Below are 20,135 nucleotides of genomic sequence, written 5' to 3'. Positions count from 1 at the left end.
GGTTCAAACCAACAACATGGAACATAAGAAAGAAATAAACAGTCAACCAGTACAGAATGAAGAAACAAGAATTAAAAACAAACAATGAGAACCTTAAGAACCTCTGGGACAGCTTTAAATGTACCAACATCTAAGTCATAGTGATGCCAGAAGGAGAAGAGGGAGAGCAAGAAATTGAAAACTTATTTGAAAAACTAATGAAGGAAAACTTCCCTAGTGTGGAAAAGGAAATAGACATACAAATCCAAAAAGCACAGAGTCCCAAACAAGCTAGACCCAAAGGGGACCACACCAAGACACATCAAAATTAAAATGGTAAAGTTTAAAGATAAAGAGAGCATCTTAAAAGCAGCAATAAAAAAGCAGAGACTTACCTACAAAGAAGTTCCCATAAGGCTGTCAGCTGATTTCTCAAAAGAAGCTTAGCAGGCAAGAAGGGACTGGCAAGAAATATTCAAAGTGATAAACAGCCAGAAGCCATGACTCAGATTATTCTATTCAGTAAAGCTATCATTTAGAATGGAAGGGCAGATAAAGTGCTTCAAAGACAAGGTAAAGCTAAAGGAGTTCATCATCAAGCTCTTACTATGTGAAATGTTAAAGGGACACATTTAAGGAAAAGAAGATAAAACTATGAACATTAAAATGAAAACAAGCACATAACTATCAATAAATGAATCTAAAAATAACTAAGGAAACAACTAGAACAGGAACAGAATCATAGTATGGAGATCATATGGAAGGTTGTTGGTGGGGAGGGGGAAAGGGGAGAATGGGGGATAAAGTGTAGGGATTAAGAAGCATAACTGGTAGATACAAAATAAACAGGGAGATGTTAAGGATAGTATAGGAAATGGAAAAGGTAAAGAACTTACATACATGACCCATGGACATAAACTAAGAGGATGGGGGATTCCTGAAAGGAAAAGGAGGTACAGGGAAGAGAAGAGCAAAGGGGGAAAAATTGGGACAACTCTAATAGCATAATCAGTAAAACATACTTTAAAAAAAGGAACTTGCAAAACATCTGACCAATAATTTAAACCATGGTTGACCTTAGTACCTAATATTAAATAAGACTTTTACTACACTAGGCTTATAAGCAATAAATTTTAACCAGGAACACAAGGAATACAAGAAAAATGAAGTTGTTTTAATGAAATTATCACTGTTCAAATATAAGTGCAAAAGTCAATATTAATGTCTTACAAATTAAACTTTAAGGTTAAAAAAACAATTACTTGATTCAAATAATTTTATTGCTTAATGTCCACATACCAGGATGATATAAATAATCTGAATTGTTATGAATTTAACAATATAGTTACAAAATAGATTATGGCAAAATATAAAAGCATTTAAACAATAGTACATTTTATGAATTATAAGTATAAATATATTTAAACATTGAAATTTAATGAATGAAAAACAATGCATATTGTAGAATTTAGTGAAGACCTTAAACTTAATCCAAGCAATAAAATTTAGGTCTGGTTGTAATTAAAAATCCTTTTATTTATTAATGTCTATAACAATCTAAGCAATTAATTTAATGACCAACATTAATTCCATGCATTCTCACTGGTAAGGCTGTGCACCGTATTCTTTATAGGTGAGTTGAAATAATCATCAAAACAATTTTCATCATACCTTTATGGAAGAGAAAACTGATATTTAGCTATGATAAAATGATACATATTTTATACAATCATAATGTTACTGGACAAAAGTAGAGTTTGGTTGTCAGCTGCCACCAAAATGCAAACTCTAGAGACAGAGGCAGGTGACAAAGCAAAAAGATTTTTATTTGAATTTTGAAAAATTTGGGGGAATAGAGAACTCCACATATTAAAGCTCATCTCCTCCACAAAACCCAGGAAAAAACTTGGTTTTCTTCACCAAGACCAAAACAAACAGCAGTGCCCAGAATTCCTGCTCCATTTTAAAGTACTATCCTTTGTAACCCAAAGCAGCTCTTAAGTCATCATCCAGGAAGCTTAGCTTGCTTCCAGCTGCTGTCAGGCTTCTGGCTTCCTCTTGCAGTTGCCCATTGGCCCATGAAACTTCTAAGGTCTCAAGGTCTCATATTTCTGCACCAGAGATCATGCAAAAGGATCAGCAAATGTTCCACCAGTTCATCAAGAGAGACAGATCTTCTTGAGGCCATGGGGCACATGACCACTAAACTTATATGGTACATGGTGAGGAAAAGCCAGTGCACACTCTGAGTGCAGGTCTCAAGAAGACAGCCATGAGCAAGAGAGAACTTTCTTTGTTCTCCTGGGTTTACATTAGTTTTGGATGTGGGAGAGACCGTGTACTTTCTCAGAATGACTATTATGCTTTCAGTGGGTCTACCTTCCAACCAATCGTCTCTTCCCCTGGTTAGACTCACTGACCTCCCCGTGTGGCCATTTTAACTTCTATTGCACATGTGCCTTCCTTCCCCTTGTCCCACCCTCAATCTGGTACTGCAAGGGAGTAGGAGAGCTTTATTCCTCTCACCCAATGATCTTGCTAGTCTTGTTTGTGCCCAGTGTAAGAACTTGGTCCTGCTTCCATCTTGCCTGGTGATGGGAAAGCATGCACTTAGTTACATGGACAATACAGCCTCACCTGTAGAACCTGGTGCTGTTAACCAGGGCCCCCAGTGGTTGGTGATCTCCCCCGAAGATCCATCTGTTACCTGCCTTCGGCTCCCTCCCAGCAGTCCAGTCAGCCTGTCTATCTGTATCAGTAACAGCATACCTTCAAGATGAGCATTACTGGTCACACAGTTCAGCTTAATTAGCCAGGCATACATGGCTGATTAGTAGTGGAGTCAAAATTTATCTCAAATTTTACTCATTGCAACATTTTTAATTATATAGTGGAGCATATTAAAGCAATTCAGCATGAGTGAAATGAACATGATGGCTCTGGCCTCAGCACCATCTTCTCAGTAACCTCTGCACCATCAGAGTCAAGTGGAGGAAGAAGCAAATGCACAGGCGGAAGTGCAAAAGAAGGTTGAGGCAGAGGCCTGAGTAAGCCACTAGCTTGTGAGCCTGTGGAAGCCTCTGGAACATTATGGAAGCCAGACACCAGGGACACTGGTACAAATTGTTGGACTGCATGTTTGATGTCTAGAACTTCTCAACTGGATGTAGACACACATCACCACCTGCTCCCACAAACACCTTTTGAGAGACCACCTTGTTCGCTCTTACATCTTATTATAACTGAAAGCCCAATATTTCTCCAAAATTGTGTCCAATAATTGAGACTAATTTTTCAACTATTACTGTAAAAAGGAAGCTTGCACACAATCTCAATAAATTATCTCAGAATTGCACTAAAAATAAGTGCTCTTTAGTCCTCAAAATGCTTTGAGTTCCCCCTTTGTGATTAAGTCATTTATTTTGAATTTTATTTCATTTTGGACTATTTTGATAACCAGTCTGTGAGTTTTCTGGATACCAGGCAAAGATCTTATTAACCTTTATGTCCTGAGGACCTACATATAACAGGCATAAAAGTAATTGAATAAATAAATTAAATATTAAATATAATTTGGTAGTTTTTCTCTAATATAATATGTCTATTCAAGTTTTATCTCAAATGTCTTTCTTAAAAATGGACACTTTCAACATGGTTCAACATACTACCTATTTTACCATCTGTTCTTGAGGATGTGGAAGAAAAAATTGAAAATGAAATATATTGTATTTTATACTTAGACAATTTTAGTGGAACACATAGTTTCTTAAATAGAGATATTTTCAGCATGTTTGCTATTAGATGGGGTCATGGGATTAAGACCTTAATACAAGAAATGTGCCGATCTCCTCTTCGGGTTTAGGGCTTAAAACATTACATGGCCCTTCTACATGTCACCTTCCTTCTTAGCTTACACAAGAAAATGAATATGCTTGGGAACCATGCATAAGAAGCCAATACCTTAGGAGAAGACAAAACAACCAGAAAAAAAGTTTCCCAGACTTACCAGGTGGAGCAAAGCTATTTACCAACCAGAATTGTCTCATGTGTTTGTTACATGATAAGTTAATAAACATGTATTATCTTTAAGCCACTAAATTTTAGAACCTCTGTTAACTCAGTTTATCTTTCACCTTAACTAATGTAAATGGTTTTCACACACTTGAAACAAAACAAGTATACATTTCTTAGTATTTTAATAACATGTTGTACATCCATACACTAGCTTTTGAGGTAATCTCATAGAAGACAAAATGTATTTATAGCAAAACTGTCATTTTTCTTTTGAAAATGAAAGGTTATGTTCAACTGCATTTACCAACTATATAAACGTTGTTTAAGTAAGTATAAATTATTTTTTTCTATTTTAGTATATGAATTATAAATACAATTTTCTGATAAGGATATCACATAACTGATTCTTTACTTATAGATTCAATTATAGAAGCTTAAACAAAAGGACTATTTAAAAGGGATATTTTTTCTATTGTGTCATCTTCATCACATATTACAAAAAAAAATGCTTACTTGTATCTGTAGATGCTAAATATGGCTACATATTCTGACAACCTAATTAAGAACATAATTTGAATAAAAAGGTGTATTAGGCTGAATAGTGCCCCCCCAAAAATATTTATTTGCTAATTTATGAAACCAGTGAATGCTACCTTTTATGACCAAAAAAATGGTTTTGTTTTGTGATTAAATTTAAGGTTTTGAGATAGATTATTCTGTATTATCTGTGTAGGTCCTAAATTCAAGCCTATGTAATTTTATAGAGAGAAAGAAATGAAGGGAAGAAAGCATTGGAACCACATAGCATTGGAGTTATTAGGCCATGTACTCAGGAAAGCTGGAAAAAAAGAAAAAAAAAAAAGGTTTGCCTTGGGGTTTCTAGAGATAACGTGACCTTGCTGATATCTTGATCTTAGCCCAGTGAAAATCACATTAGATTTTTTACCTCCAGAACTTAATATCATGCATAATACATTTATATATTTAGATCTTACGCTATACGTTTAATAAAAGTGATGTGAAGATACTAATTGCAATGATAAATTTAAAGATAAAATTCCTGCTAGGACTAATTTAGAAGTTATAGCGTAGGTAAATTTCCATATTGCTCCCATAACTTGGAATATTCTTTATATTAGAAACACTAAATAGGTACTAATTTTAGCAGACCTAAAAGAGGCAATTACAGGTTAGCAAATATTTGAGGGGACATTTTGCTATTAAAATGCAAGAGAAGAAGTGTCTGATGGATTTCAGGTCTTAGAATCAATTAGTCCAATCTAGTAAGTATAGTATTTAATAAATTTTGGCATAGTTTAAGTATTGCTTCTTTATATCAACTATTTTGCATATGGCAACAGCTTACCCAAGTTTATTATATACTGCAGGAAAGATTGATTGGATTTATTTTCCTAGTTAATAAATTCACTTTCCTTGTTCTACTTGCCCATTGAAATTAATGATGTTCATTAGTGAACTGTATTTGAATTAAGTGTTTAAGCCTGTTATTTATTTAGTGAAGAAGATTTAAATAAAATAACCTGCTCCACATGAAATCTGTTTTATGGTTTTCATTTAGAACTTCATCTGCAAGGCATTATACAGAGGTCTAAGGGATGAAATAAACATTAAAACAGTATTATGAAAAAGATTTTATAAACCATTGAACATGATAAAACAAATACACAAGCAATGCTAATTTAAAGTAACGTTGGATAAGTACTGTATGAAATACAATAAAACTGTTGTAAATGGAAGCATAAGAAATATGACTTCATCCTGATTTGGAACAGTTTTAAGTGACTTGAAGTAAGTAGGGTGAAGCCTAATTATAGACAAAATAAAGAGAAGACTCACATAGGAAAAGACCTGAGAGGTACCTGAATAAAGAGAAAAAAAAGTTTGCAAAATAGAAGGAATATATTAAATCAAGGGGAAAAAGAAAGAAAGCTCAATCTAATAGAATGATTGAAAATAACAGGATGGTCAAAAAATACAAGATAAAACTTTAAAAATCCAGATTGATTACACTAATATAAAAAGTTAAGATTAAAATTTTTAACTGGCAAAAAATAAAGGTTATATGATGACAAAACACATGTATTCATCAAAAAAGCACCTAAATAATTAATACAAAAATTATTAGAAATACAAACACTTTTAAAATATTTCTTTTGTACTTTTAAATATATTTTTTAGGTTTAGACATATAAGTAGCATATAAACTGATGATGAAAAAAACCAAAAATCTGTAAAAGGACACTCCATAAGTACTAGAATGGCTTAAGTAGCAGAGAGAAAAGTCTGAAATACAGTATTTCACTGCAGATAGATAATGCCAAGGGGAAGAAAAAAGGATTGAAATGTTTATTTACTAATTGGATGCCCACACATTTTCAGAACTTAAGATATATTTTTGGAAACTATCTGTGCATTGGGCTTAGTTCTTTATTTCACTCTTTTTACTGGTCCTTGTTCTTCAAAGTCTCTAATTTTGTCTCCCTGAATCAATGAACCGGGTTTCCAAGAAGTTCAATGGCTTTCTTCCCTTGAGCAACCTCTCTCTGCCTACAGAATGTTCCTCTTCTCAGTCTTCTGTACTGCACACAGAGTGGATAAAATGGCTTTACAATATTAGCTCACTTCCCCATGGTGTTCTTGGCTCTTCATTCTGGGCCCACTCCAGACCTAGTTTCTCTAGAAGCTCTCATGTTCTTAAATGGATTCCAAATTCCTTATGTTTTTCTCTAATTGTTTTCAGTAGGAGAGTTGTATTGCTTTGAGCTACTTCATCATAACCAAAAGCAAGGTATAATGTGGTTATCTTTGTATTTGAATTTGTCACATTTATTATTTTTTTTATTTGCATTTTATTGTGATTTAACCTTTGTATAGAAAACATATTTCTTTACCTCCTTCTCCATTTAGAAAATATACATTTAAGGATATGGTTTCAATAGTTTCCTCTACTAGGGTAACATGCATAATTGCTTTAGAAAAGACTGAAGTTAATAAAGTGTTCTTATTCTTTATATTTTTTACATTACTACACATAACAATTTCTTTTTTTTTCTCAGACACATTTATTAGTACTTTAAATAGATATCCATTTCCACTGTACAAATAAGTAAAAACATAAGGTGTTTTTTTCAATATAGCGAGTTGGTGGATTTATATTATTGGTCCAACTCAGGAGCTCCTGGGCAAGGAGAAACCTAATAAAGATGCACATTATTGATTCTCTGCCTAGATGGGTTTTATGTTTTTTATACCTGATTCCCTTTAAATTAAACGGGACCCCCTACCCCCACTGTTTTGACCAAAATTATCTATTAAATACTCACAAATTGAGGTAACACTGCCATCTGCTGGATAGGTTTATCAACTTCTTAATGGCTGGTAATGAATGTGAGTAAATATTATTTTACTTAATGTTGAATGAAAGCATGTAATATTTTACATTCATTGATATCCATCTATCTAGAGTTTTTCTCAATTAAAAAGTATAAATTCAAATAAAAATGAGGTACGTTAATCTCCATTGGACACAGCAATTATATGAGAGAAAGGTCTTCTGTGAAAGACTAATATCTAAACTATTTTAGAAATCATCGAACAGTGACGTCTGACTCACATGCAACATAAACAGGGGTTTATCTTCTTTGCTATCTCACCAGACACCAGATTTATGACCAATTTAAAATAAAAATTGTGCAAAATCCACATGACTATTTAAAAATTGAAACAGTGTCTTAGCAAACTTGTGATCAGGGATTTCTGCTAAGTTCAAGGTTAACAGATTCCTGGCAGAGAAGAAAGATTTCTTTTTCTTTAAAAATAGAATGTTCTATTTTGAAAAAGAATGCTGGCATTCCTGGAGGAATCGGGATAAACCCAATGGGATAGGTAAGTGTTTGGGAAAGTTGTGGTCATGATTGCTTGTTCCCTTTGTCTCAACTAAAAGTTGCAACTTTTTCAAGTCTTTGCTAAAAGACTTTAATGTGGCATACTACCATCCTCTTTGAAATTCCAGCAGACTTCATCTCCTAAACTTCCAATTCCCTTCATCATAATCTATTCAATTTCTTATCTTCCGGACTTACCTCTCTAATAAAGTCCACAGTTTACTGTCTGTTATGTTAATTCTTTAGGGTGTGATTCATGTCACTAAAAATTTAAAAGCCATACGGCAGAAATTCTTTATAAATTTGCTCATGGATGTCTTCATTGTGGTTTAAGTTGGAATTGTCATTTAATAGATAATATTTTATTGTTTTTGTTTGAAAGGAGGCAAAATAGAAAAATAACTGGCAAGCTACTTATGTTATTGTCCCATTGACATAGGCCATATAAGCAGTGATCTTTACTAAAATATACATAAAATACCTTTTTGTAAAATATACTTTAATTTTAGAGCAGTTTTAGGTTCCCAGCAATATTGAACAGAAGGTACAGAGATTTCCTATATACCCCCTATCCATACCCCCCAAGCAGAGCTTCCCTTATATCAATAACATTCCTCACCACAGTGGTACATTTGTTACAACTGATGAACTTACATTATCACATCATGATTACCTAAAGTTCATAGTTTACATAGCTTCACTCTTGGCGTTGTACATTCTTTGGGTTTGGACAAATGTATTATGACATATTTAATGTATCCATCACTATAGCATCCTACAGAGTAGTTTCTCTGACTTAAAATTCCTCTGTGATCTGCTTTTTCAGTTGTCCCTCTCTCCTAACCTATGGCATCCACTCATTTTTTTACACTTTTGTCTTGTTAAGAATGTCATATAGTAGTAATTATATAGTAGGTAGCCTTTTGGAACTGGCCTATTTCACATAGTAATATGCATTTCAATTTTCTTTATATATTTTCATAGCATGTTAGCTCATTTCCTTTTAGCACTGAATAACTTCCATTGTCTAATGCATGAGTCATAAAAATACCTTTTTGTACAAGTGATAGCATCTTTGATATTTACTTTTTGTTTATTGTCTCCCTAATTTAAATTAATAAATATGTGGTCATAACACTAAAATGTGTAAAACACCTACCACCTGTCTTTTTTATACAATCTTAATTTTTTTAATTGTGTGAGTTTCCCAATAGGTAGCTTAATACATATCTAAATATTAATTAAAACCTCTCCACTCATGTCAAAACTCCTCCTGTTGTTTTTCTAGTTCAACAAAGAGCAAGTCCATCATATATGCAGTTACTGAAGCCACAGGACAGAGCATCAACAGTGACAACAGTCTCTCACACTCTCCTTAACAAATCATTTACTAAATCACGGCAATCGTGGTTCCTCTCTGTTGTTAGAACTTAACTACTTGGTTCTGGATTTTCTGGCACTTTATGTCTCTTGCAAATCCCTAAATATCAACCCAGGTATATGCTCAATGTGAGTGGAGTGAGGGAGTAGAGGATTATTACTAAACCAGACTAATGCTATAGTTTTCAAACTAATATCTGTTGTCTAATTTATACGATTTTCTGGAAATGGAGTAATCTTGCAAATATACAACACTGATTTTTATAAAATCGTGTCATGGCCTCTTTTCATTATTTTAATAAAATATATGAATATTTAGGCAAAGTTGATGAGACTGCAAGAGCTAACTCTTGCTTACCTGCCAGCCTCGCTTTTGATCACTTCATCTCCTCCCATAGTATGCTCAGGCCATGACGAACATCTTTCAGTTTCTAGTTCTTTTAGAATTTTTGCATGTGCTGTTTCCAATGCTTGAAACATTCTTTCTTCTACCCGCTATAACATAAACTTGCTAAAAGCTGCTCAACGTTCCGGTTTTAGTAAGGAGGTTGTTTTCTTCCAAAAGCCTTCCCTGCTCTGTCTTTGTTTAAGCTGGATGGTAATTAGCAGTGTTCCAGAGTTTTACATATATTAACTTACTTGATTCTCATAAATAAAATTCCCGTGAGGTAGTGTGAGAGGTTGGGTTCATCCAGAAGGAAGTTGACTTTGAGATGCAGATTAATATGCAGGAGGTTTATCAGTGATTGTTCTTGTGAACAACACTTGTGGGAAAAAAAGAAGTTAGATTGAGCAGGAGAAATCAGAAATGTGATGTAATTTCAAGAGATCCTATAGCTTACCATCTGAGTTCTCAAAATGAAACGACTGTCAGAACTAATTTGAGGTGACAGAGACCTGGGACTTCATTACCCTATGTCGATCAACCACTGGATGCCAGACTTTCTAGGGAAGGGGACTGGGTGAGGCAGCTCTTTTTAACAGAGTCCCCCCACCCCCCAGGTCACAGGCTGACCTATGAGGGCTATCTTTCAACAACAATGCCAGCAGCTGGCTTCATAAGTGTTAGAAAGTAGTATTCCAACTTCACAGAAAAAGAAATGGAGGGACATATATATTGAGTAATTCACTTTATTTACACCCCAAAATTCTCAGATCCAGAATTCAAACTAGGAAGTCTGGTCTTCTAAGTCACAACATACAAGGGGAGACTCACCCAAATAGAATTTATTTATAAAAAATTGTGCATTTATTCTTACATGTTTAAACTTTAGTCACTTTCAAAGTACTCTTCGTTTGATGCCATACACCTATTGATATGTTTTCTACTGTTTAAAACAATTATTTTTTTTGGGGGGGGGATATAATGTTGGTTATCTTCTTGTTCCTGGTTTATATAGAATTTACAACTGTCCATTTTACATTATGTTTATAACATATGTTTTATATATTTTTTATATCTATTTAATGTTATATTTTGAAGATGTTGAAATAAAAAATAACAGAATATCCAAAAACACTTTGGCTGTGATGGAAAGGAAAAGGTAAAAGAAGATATAAAATAAAAGTTAAGAAGGCTTATCTGAACCTATATGCTTGAATAAAAAATACAATAAAAGATAAAATAACAAAAGATTCTTTTATAAAAGGGAGGGAGTAATTATTACTGAGAGACATCTGGGTTCATTAGACTGGACTGAAGAATCTCACCTAAGCTGGCGCAGGCAGGCACATTAGTTCCCTTCTTCCCTGAGACTTATTTGCCGGCTCCTCTGATTCAACTGTAAATTTCCCTTTCCTCCTTTTATTCTAGATATGAATATGTGCATTATTATAACAATATTAAAAATAAACTTAAATTTTAGCATTATAGCTTTGCTTATAGGGCCATTCTATACATGTGAGATCATTTTTTTTACCATAGTACTCTTAATATGTAACATAATTTTTGAAACATACTGCATGTTTTAAAAAAAATCTTCTAAACTGATAAACTCATAGAAACAGAGAGTAAAATGGTGGCTTCCAGGGGCTAGGAGATGGATAGATAAAAAGAGTTTGGCAAAAGAGTTTAGTTCTGAGGATCTAGTTAATGCACAAGAGTGAGCAAAAGTAGGTTTACAGATCTTCATATGGAAAAAGGCATGTGGGTTATGATTATTACAATGGTTTTATTAACTAAAAAGAATGTCACAATGGAAATGTAAACCTACATTTGCCCACCTCTGTATAACATAGTGAATATAATAAAAATCAGTATATGGCATAATTACAATTTTCTAAGAGAAAAGAGCCTAAATATCACCAAAAAAAAAAAAAAAGAGTAAATATGTGAGAATATGTGAGGTGATGGATGTGGTAATTAACTCAATAGGTGGAATTCTTTCACAAAGTATATGTATATCAAATCATCATGCTGTACACTTCGAATGTATTACAATTTTATTTGTTAATTATACCTCATTAAATCTGAAAAGTATTTAAATTGGTATCAGTTTAACCAATAAATCTCATGGTTATTATTAGGTTGAACAATGAAAAACTATCATGTTCAGTAATTTTGAGGTACTAAATGGCAATTTTATATTAATTATTCTGTTATAAAGGGAATACCATCTCTTCCTAAAGGAGTTGTTTCAGCTTCCAAGGCACTGACTTGAAGTTACATTACAGTGAAGAAGGAAAGAACTCATGAGGATGTGAATTAATACTGGAAGAGTGCCTGAGGATAAAAATATAACTGGTAGGGATATTTTACATTTTAAAATATTAGAAATTAATCCTTCAACCATAATCTTGAACTCCTAATACTTGGCTAATATTAATATCCCTTCTTAGAGGGAATTTTTTTTTTTTTTTTTTGGCGTAAGCTATGAGTAAATTACCCAAAGGAGTCAAGATCTGACTAGAAGTTCAGTAATATTTAAAAAATAGAGATAGTGTTTGAAGCATAATTTACTTGAAGAAAATATAGAAACATGAGGTTACTTACGCTGAGACTTGAGTTTAAATTTATATACTTTTACTAGTAAACTGTGAGTAGATAGATCAGCTGACCAATCATTCAATCAATTTGTATATTTAATCTGAAACGTTAAATAATGAGTACTTAAACTAAAATGTTTAAATATCCTCTTTCTTCTGCATATCCGTGACATTAACTCCTAAGTAAAGTGATTGATATAAAAGAAAGGAATAAACACAGTGTCATGTCAGGGTAACCGTAGCCAGGATCCTCGCCTCTGCACGCACATATTTTCATTTTCTTAGGTCATCCTTATCTAAGAGAATTCTTTCTGCATAAGCATTACACAGCTCAGACTGGCCAGGTGCCACCTTTGTTAACTTCATGTATATAAACAGGTCCCCGCTGTTCAGGCAGAGTGGATAGTTTTTGCTCCCACGACTCCCTATGTTCTCTGCCACCTCCGCAGGACGAGACTGAAGGCAAATGATTCTCTGGCCCCTGTTCTCACTCACCGCCAGGAAAACTGAAAGGCAGATTTGGTTGCTGTCCTTGCCCGCTGCCACGAGAAGGAACTTGTTATGAATTCCCTTTCCAATGCTCCGCTGTCATTTTTCGGTCTCACCGAATCCATGGTAAATATGGCTGGAGTTGAACTCCTGCCCCACACACGGCTTGGTGGGTATCTTCTTTGTTTTAATACATACAAGTTATTATGACGTAAAGCGATTTTATTAAATATTTCCCCCTCTTCAAAAGCCAGTGAGTATTCTAATATCTGTTTCATGTATAATTCAAGCCACTATTCATAGTTTTGAAAAAAAAACTGAAATTTTCTCACAGACATGTACAGTTTGGTAAGTGAACCAAATTCTGATTAACATCCAACTAATACATGAAGGACTCTTAGCTGCACATCAATTTTGATGGTTTTAATTGCAAGGTTTATACTTAAGTAGCTGCTTAATGATCTGAGACCCTGGCTTCAAAACATTTTAATAAAAACTCACTTTTGGTGCTCATGAAATTTTCATGGATTCATGAGTTATAACACCTCATGATCAAATTGCTTACTCTTCTATTCTATGAGACTGATGCTACATCTGAATTTTATTCAGAAAGAGTACAGAGAACTAGGCATTCATATTTAAGTAAACTGATCACTTTTTTTCTGGTTTCATTAGTTTGATTACCTGCTATAGCTTTAGGTATTTCATTTTAATCCATGGCAGTTAATAGGAAGATACTCTGTAGTCTCTGCATTTTGCAGGATTTTTATTTTCACCCTTTCATTACATTGGAGGTTTTTTGGTTTTGTTTTTTTAAGTAAAAATCCTCACAAGTCAGTGTTTGAATGATTAATTTGTTTCCCACTTTTATTTTATCTTGTTTCCAAGTCAATGATCCTTAATCAGGAAGTTCTGTGAAGTATTCTTTTTCAAACTTTAGGGATACATCAACATCTCTTTGGAAATATGGCACTCAAGTGTCAACAAAAAGATTTTTCTCTTTTTCTTTTTCTCATATTAATGCATGATTATTGAACTAAAATTTGTAAAAACAACATGAACACTATTCAAACTTTGTTGATCCATTCCTTTATATGGGGTACAATTAAATACAATTCAATAAAAAGTTACATATAATTTAACATGTGAAACACTATTCATTCTATTGATATTTATTAATTATTAACAATGTACCAGATAATTTTTGGTAAATTACAAAGCAAAACACAAGCAACAACAACAAAAACAGAAAAATGTAGAATACCTGTAAGTTTGTTTTATCTTTTTAATTTTTTAGTATTAAATTTATTGATGTGGAATCGGTTAATAAAATTATATACATTTCAAATGTAAAGCTCTATGATGCATCATCTGTATATTGCATTGTGTGCCCACCATCCAAAGTCACATCTCCTCTCATCACCATATACTCGACCCCCACTACCCTCCACTACCCTCTCACCTCACTTTAACTCTGGTAACCAGTATATTGTTTTCTGTGTCTATGAGGTTTATTTTTGTTTGTCTTGTTTGTTCATTTGTTGCTTTCAGTTTCATATTCCCCAAATGAGTGAAATCACATGGTCCTTGACTTTTTCTGACTCATTTTGCTTAGCATTATAAAAGGTTTGTTTTAAATTGACGGATCTTAAAAGTTAGCAGGCATTAGAATTATTTGGAGGACTTGTTAAAACGAAGATGGCTCATACCCACCCCCAGAGTTTAGGATGCAGTAGATCTGGGTATAGTACCAGCTGATACTGATGCTGCTGGCCTGGAAATACATGGAAAAGCACCCATTTAGATGAATTTCTGTATTCCATGTAAACTTTTGTCCATGGAATTCAGTAGCAACTTTGTCAAAGTAGCCACTTCCTTTTCACTTTGATAGCTACATTATCTGTGTCCACACCAGTAGTCACATTGTTTACTTGCTGAGATGGTAAGGAACTGAGGATTCTTTCTGGGTCTGATTCTTCAGCACTTTCTTGGGGCTTGACTTGTGAATATTGAAGATTATTCATAACACAAATTTTAACAATGTTATCCATTTGCTTACTATATACTGTTAGGTATAGTGTGAGCTTTTTTTCTTGTAAAGTTTTGAAGTATAACATTCACAGAGAAAGATGCAAAAGTCGTTGGTATATAGCTTGATAAAGTTTTGTAAGTTGAGCACACACGTTGCAACCAACATACAGATCAAGAAACAGAACATTATGTGTACCTCAGATACCTTCTTATGGTCTCTTCCCATCAGTATCCCCTCTAAAAGCAGACATCATTCTTACTTCTAACAACATCAATAAAGTAGATCTGCGTCCTTATATAAATAAATAGAATAGTAGTATCCTTGTACTTTGTGTGGCTGTTACTTTTTTGGTCTTTGATTTTTGTGGGGATTTTTGTTTGTTTATTTTCTGCTCAATATTGTTTCTGTAAAATTTATCCAATCTTGTGTTGGGGGTAGATTTTTGGGTGTCTTTCATTGCATTGTATGGATGCTCATATATCACCATATATTAATCCTATTGCTGATGTATAGTTGGGTTGTTTCCAATGTGTGGTTAGTGTTATTATACAACTAATTATTTATAATTTTTGGTAAATATATGTATAAATTTTGTAATAGATTTTGTAGCTTATTTACATAGAAGTACAATTGCTGGATAATAGGTATCATGCATGGAATGTGCATTTTTAAAAATCCTCGCCCATGGATAGTTTATTTGTTTTAGAGAGAGGAAGGCAGGAGAGAGACAGACAGACATCAATGTGAGAAATGAACATCTATTGGCTGCCTCCCATATGTATCCCAACCAAAGATTGAACCAGCAACCTAGGCATGTACCCTGACCAGGACTAAGACCTACAACCTTTTGGTGTACAGGACAGTACTCCACCCAGTGGAGCCACCTGACTGACCTAGGAAAGAATGTGCAGTTCTTAATTTTAATAGGTACTGCCAAGCAGTTTTCCAGAGGCATTTTAACAATGTATGCTCTCACCAGCAGTGCATCAGGTTTCTGGCTGCTCTAAATCACTGCCAACTTTGTATTATTTTATTATTTATCTATCTATCTATTTATTTATTTATTTATGTTTTCCTTGGTTTGTCTATTTGTTTTTCATTTTAGCCATTCTGGTGTTTCTATGAAGTTTAGCACCTTTTACTTATGTACAGCCATGTGGATAATAGATAGCCTCATTTGTACAAAACTTTTCAAATATTTTGTGTGGGTGTGCGTGCGTGCACATACGCGCATGTGGTTTGGGGTTTTCTACCTTCTTTTTTTTTTTTTAATTTATCCAAAGATCCTTTGAAATATAAAAATATATCATTTTCTCCCAATCTGTGGTGTGTTTTTTACCCTTAATTATGTCTTGTGAAATACAAAAGTCCTTAATGTCAATGTAGTCTGTATTACAGTGTTTTATTTTGATTTATTGGTGTTTGGATATTAGATAAAAAATTTTACCTAATCCAAGATTCTGAAGCTATTTAATCAATTTTTATTCTGAAAGAGTTATAATTTAATTTCTATATTTAGATCAATAATTCAGTTACAAAGTCTTTGTTTATAGGTGTGAGAGAGCAGTTAAAGATTCATTATTTTTTCAAAGTAACATTTCTTTAAAACACTATCTTTTATCTACTAAACTATTGTCTCTGGTCATAAATCAGTGGGGTATATATGTGTGATCTGCTTCTGGACATCCCATTCTGTTCAATGTGTCCAGTTTTATATCCTTATTCTGAAAACACACTGTTATGATTGCAATAATTTGATAGTAATCTATACTTGTATGCATCTTTCACCTTTGTTCTGCTTCTATGAGTTTGGTTATTTTAGATTCCTCATCTAAATGGTATCATGTAGTACTTGCCTTAAATCTGGCTAATTTCACTTAACATATTGTCCTCCAGGTTCATTCATGTTGTCACAAATGGCAGGGTTTCCTTCTTTTTAAGGCTGTTTTCATTGTAGGTATATACCACATTTTTTATCTATTCATCCATAAATGGACATGTAGGTTGCTTGCATGTCTTGGTTATTGTGAATAATGCTACTATGGACATGGGAGTGCAGATGTTGCTAAGATTATTATTTTAATTCCTTTATGTATATACACAGAAGTGGGGTTGTTGGATCATGCGGTAGCTCTATTTGCAAACCGTATATATGACAAAGGGTTATATAGCCAGAATATATAAGGAGTTCCTATAACTCAATAGCTAAACACCTACATAATATGATTAATAAGTAAGCAAAGGAACTAAAAATTCATTTTACCAAAAAGACATAAGGCCAATAGACATGTGAAGATTAGCTCAAAATCATTAATCTTCAGGAAAATTCAAATCAAAATCTCAATGAAATATCACCTCATATCTGTGAGGGTGACTATTATCCCAAAATATATTTTTTAAATAATAAATATTGACCAGGATGTGGATAAAGGGAACTGTTATACACTTTTAGTGGGAGTATAAATTAATGCAACCACTATGGAAAACAGTATGCAGGTTCTTCAAAAGCCCATTTGTTATTTATTTTTCCATGTTCTTAAAATCTCAAAATCTTAAAAGACTTTCTTATTGTCTTTGTTTTCACAATAGCTTTATCATCACATATATTTGTCTGATATTTCATTTCTTAAATCTATGGCTTTTGATCTTTCAAGGGCTTTAAAAATATTTGATCATTTCATCTTTACATATTCCATCTCTCTTCTCCTTCTGAAAATCCAGTTTCATTATTTAAACTCATTCCTTATATATCTCATTTTTTCTCTATTCACTGTTTCTTATTTGTATTTATCTGTGTGCTTTAGTTCATATATTTCTACCCACCTTGCTTCCCATTCACTAATCCTGTTCTCTACTGATAAACCCATTTATTGAATTGTTGATTCCAGTTACTATGTTGCATTCATAGAAATTCTATTTGATCTTTTAAAAATAAATTTCAGTACTCTGATGGAATTCTACATCTCTTCTATTTGATAATTAAAATTTATCTTAAATAAATTTGCTTTTATTTAAAGTATTGCTCAATACCTAGATAGCTTGTGGCCCTTTTGGGTTTATCTGGTCCTCTTTTTAGTTTAACATGTACGTATATTATATTTTTGTCTGTTTTTTATTTTTGTTTCTTGTCAAATGGTCCTGTTCCCGGGCTTGACAAATTATTTTTATCCAAATGTTAGAAACTGTGTATAAAAAAGTTGGAGAGACTACAGATGTTACTATATTTCAGTGACTTTATCCTTTTTTCAGATAGAAATATAAAGAAGAGACTCGTCATTCTAATTCAATCAATAAAAAAACTAAATCAAGTCTATGTTTCATTTGTGGTTGGGTACTAGTTACCGCCATCCAATCTAAGGTTCAACCCTCCAGGACTTTTACTTTGGAACATAACACACTCATCAAGTTCCCTTTCTTTGGGAGTCCTGAATCTTAGTTTTTATTTCTTCAGCATCATAGGGCTGCCAAAAATCTCTTCTCTTCTTTTTATTGTCTTTCTGATTAATTTATTGAAGCCTCCACACAGCTTCAGAATTTAGCAGGTATTTTTAAAAAGAAAATATGGTTGAGGCCTCAGGAAGTTCTATTTTTTTGTTTGTTTGTTCAATCTCTCTACCCCCACCTGGCAGTACCTCCTTGACATCCCTGCACCCTACCACCTGTCAACCTGCTCTCCATCTATGAGTCTGTCTCAATTTTGTTCGTGAGCTCACTTTGTTCATTAGATTCCACATATGACTGAAATCACATGTTACTTGTCTTTTCCTGACTGTCTTATTTCACTTAACATAAAAAAAGAGAGAGAGAGAAAATTTATGAACATGGAAAACTGTAGTCATTGCTGAGAGGAGTCAGTGGATGAACAGAAGGTGAAGGAGGATATGGGGGTTATAAATGGTGATAGACCAAGACTTAAGTTGGGGTGGTGAACACACAATACAATGTATAGATTATTGTTAAGGAACTGTGCACCTGAAACCTGTGCCAATTTGTTAACAAGTGTCACCCCAATAAATTCAATAAAAAGAAAATAATAAAATTCTAAATTTCTGATTTGCCTGAACACATTTTATAGCAAGAGAATATATTTTAAAGTAGAACAAGAAGGAGAAGCAGCAGCAGCAGAATCTGGTTTCTATCAACAATAGTCCCGAGTCCAGGCAATCAAATATTCTGTCTCTTGTCTGCCCAAAGAATCAGAAAATACACCAGGAGAATCGTGATTTACAGTAGCTGGCACCTACCTCTACTCTCCAAAATTGAGGGCTCTCTCCTCCTTCTTCTAGCAGTCGTCGTCGTCGGCAGCCGTCCGTCTCGAGAGACGATGGCGTAGCTTCTTGAGAGTCTATCTGCACCGCCGAGAATGGCTGTGCAGTCCGATTCGGGAGTGACAATCCCTGCCGCACTTGGTACAGGTGAAGGCAGATGGCTGTTGTTGCTGCTGCTGACGCTGCTTCCGCCTCGATCTTTTCTGGGCCGCCTCCTCGTTGCGCGCAGCCTCCGCGCGTGACGTACCTTGCCTGACCGCGAGCCTCCAGGCTAGGCGGTCGTCTGCTTGAACTTCCCATGTGTTGAGATTGATGGAGCATTGTGTCATGTCCTTTTTGCAGATGTCTTTGAACCGCAATTTTGGACGCCCTGTCATCCTCTTGCCTTCTGCTAGCTCGCCGTAGAGGAGGTCTTTGGGAATACGGCCTGCATCCATTCTTTTGACATGGCCGAGCCACCTGAGGTGTCTCTCGCTAAGAACTGCATGCAAACTGCTCATATTGGCTCGCTTCAGCACCTCGGTGTTGGGGACCTTATCCTGCCAGGCGACATGCAGGACGCGTCGCAGGCACCTCATGTGGAAGCTGTTGAGTTTCCTTTCGTGCCTTGCGTAGGTGGTCCACGTCTCGCTGCCATAGAGGAGAGTGCTGAGTACGCAGGCTTGGTAGATGCGCAGTCTGGTTTTCTCAGTGAGGCTGGAATTGTTCCACGCTCGCCGGTTCAGTCTGGCCATAACTGTGGCTGCCCTGGCGATTCTCCGGTTGACCTCCAAGTCGACTGACAGAGAGCTCGAGATGGTGGACCCGAGGTAAGTGAAGTCGTTGACAACCTCCAGGGTGTATCCGTCGATGGTGATGCATGGGGGAGTCCCCGTGCCTTGAGCCATAACATTCGTCTTCGTCAGGCTGATGGCTAGTCCGAACTCCTTGCATGCGTGGGAAAGGCAAGTGACTAGCTGCTGGAGTCCCTCTTCGGAGTGTGATGTCAAAGCTGCGTCGTCGGCGAAGAGCATCTCACGGATGAGCACCTCTTTGACTTTGGTCTTGGCTCGTAGACGGGCCAGGTTGTAGAGCTTGCCATCG

General features: G+C 34.7%; 1 pseudogene; it reads right to left on the bottom strand.

The window, feature by feature from the left end:
• Window positions 1-20,135, bottom strand: part of LOC150020825 (U2 small nuclear ribonucleoprotein A' pseudogene) — a 146,712-nt pseudogene that overhangs the window by 109,109 nt on the left and 17,468 nt on the right.

This window comes from Furipterus horrens, unplaced genomic scaffold (genome assembly GCF_987537825.1).
Source record: "Furipterus horrens unplaced genomic scaffold, mFurHor1.1.pri manual_scaffold_1, whole genome shotgun sequence".
Lineage (NCBI taxonomy): Eukaryota > Metazoa > Chordata > Mammalia > Chiroptera > Furipteridae > Furipterus > Furipterus horrens.
The sequence above is the reverse complement of the archived record's forward strand: the minus strand, read 5'-3'. Positions and strand labels throughout refer to the sequence as shown.